The sequence below is a fragment of the Pterocles gutturalis genome, unplaced genomic scaffold (genome assembly GCF_000699245.1).
Source record: "Pterocles gutturalis isolate BGI_N339 unplaced genomic scaffold, ASM69924v1 scaffold7362, whole genome shotgun sequence".
NCBI classification, from domain to species: Eukaryota; Metazoa; Chordata; class Aves; order Pterocliformes; family Pteroclidae; genus Pterocles; species Pterocles gutturalis.
Window position 1 is genome coordinate 1 of NW_010115187.1, and position 1,977 is coordinate 1,977.

Genomic DNA, 1,977 nt, shown 5'->3' on the forward strand with positions numbered 1-1,977 from the left:
CCTCCTTCCACCTGCTGGTTCTGCTTCTTTTGATGCAGCCCACAACCCAAACCACATCCACCCAACACTTGGGTCCCATGACAAATAATGCCCGGGCTGAGTTACACCCCCCTTGTCACTAACCCAAGCCTGGAGGGTCACAGGCCATCACCTCTGCCCCACCATCCCACCACAACACTGTTTTTGAGCCTCTAAGCTTAGTCCAGATCTCTGATTTCTTTTCTCAGAGCGTGCGGGCCTCTGGGTTTCCCACCATTACTGAGCTGGTGGGATAACTGGGGCCCTTTTCTGCCTCCAGGCCAGCAGCAGTGGTGAACCCCTCCGGCACCAGGGCAGCCCCTACCCACGGAGCCCCACCACACCCCTCTCTGGAAGAAGGTGCTCACACCTTACCGCTGCCCACCACCATGCATAGGGGATACTGGTGAAGTTGGTGCCTGGGACATCATGTTCCACAGAGTGCATGAGAGCGGAGAAGGTGAAGACCCCCATGGCGATGAAGAGGAGGAGACAGCAAACCTGCTGGTAGCACTGGCGCATGGTGAAGCCGAAGGCCCGGAGGCCGGTGGAGTGACGTGCCAGCTTGAGGATGCGGAAGATCCTCATGAGCTTGATGAGCTTGAGGACTTTGCCCAGCTTGCTCACATTCTCCACTTTGTGCAGTTCTTCATGGTAAAGCGTGTCTCCTTCATCCAGATTTTCAAAGAGGATCTGGACGTAGAAGGGCAGGATGGCCACCAGGTCTACAGCATTAAACGCTGCCCGCAAAAAGTTCTTGAAGCTGGAGGAGGATATGAGCCGCATGAGGTATTCGGAGGTGAAGAAGATGGCACAGATCATCTCCAGCTGCTCCATCCACATCTTCCCCGTCTTGTGTTTCATCTCCTCCACTGTGCTCAGCGTCATGCCCACGATGGAGATAAGCACAAAGAAGCTTGACATGACAGCAATGATCTTGGCTGGGACAGAAGAGTATGGGTTCTCAATGAGGTTCCAGATCATCTTCCGAAACCGTCCCAGAAATTTGCCCTCAAAATGCTCTGCTGAGTCCAGGGGCTCCAGCTCTGCCTCCAGCTCCTTCTGTATTTTCAGGTACTCGCTGAGCTCATCTTGCTTTTCCTCAAACAGGATCCGGCAACAGCGCTGGGAGTATTTCAGATGGATTCCCCAGTACTCGATTTCCTCCACGAAGTTACTGGGGCACACCTCATCCATTATCCACAGGACACCGCTGCGGTAGAAGTGGAAGATGTAGTAAAAAATCGAAGGATCTCTGTCAAAGAAGTACTCGTTCTTCTGCACTGAGTAGTCATCGCAGAGCTGCATCTTCTTCATAGGGTCTGTATACAGGGCCAGCTTCCCCAGCCTGGTGATGGGATACCGGGCCACTGCATTGTAAGCTATGTAGAACAATTTGCCACCCACGTTAATGTTGAGCAAGTACTTGTTCCTTTGGATGGGAGTCTTGCTTTTCTCCTGGTTTCTGTCTGTCACGTTCTGCAGAGAGCTCCATTGCTTTACCAGGCTGTCCTGCGCAAACGGGATGTGAGCTTCCTCTTCCTCCGGTGTTCGGCAGCAGCCCCAGCGATCCCCTGTCTTCAGGCTGGCAGAGAGACTCGCACGCCTTGTCCCCAGCTGCCTCATCGTGCCTGACCCTCCAAAGCAGCGATTCCCGTTACGGGCCGTGGGACAGCAGCTCTGGCTTCATGGGAACGCTTCCACCAGGCCCGTGATGACTGGGACAAGTGCTGCGAGCTCAGAAGAGCAGTGGTGAGATGCTGCCCAAGGGACACAGACCATGTGGCACCTGCCAGCTTCCCAAAGCCGACTGCTTATTAGATTGAGGTTTGCATCGTAGGAGTCGGAGGCAGCTAAGTGTCCGCTCCTTAAGACAATAATGAGATTGAAGCACTAGCCCTTTATGTAAGGAACTATTTCCAGCTCTGCACTTCTCCTTTTCCTTATTCTGTTCTTATA

At 53.5% G+C, this 1,977-nt stretch overlaps 1 pseudogene across 1 annotated transcript; it reads right to left on the reverse strand.

The window, feature by feature from the left end:
• Positions 1-393: 393 nt before the first annotated feature.
• LOC104462930 lies at positions 394-1,644 on the reverse strand (annotated as a pseudogene). Its single transcript, XR_727561.1, has one exon. The product of XR_727561.1 is annotated as a potassium voltage-gated channel subfamily V member 2 pseudogene (transcript).
• Between the last annotated feature and the right edge of the window lie 333 nt (positions 1,645-1,977).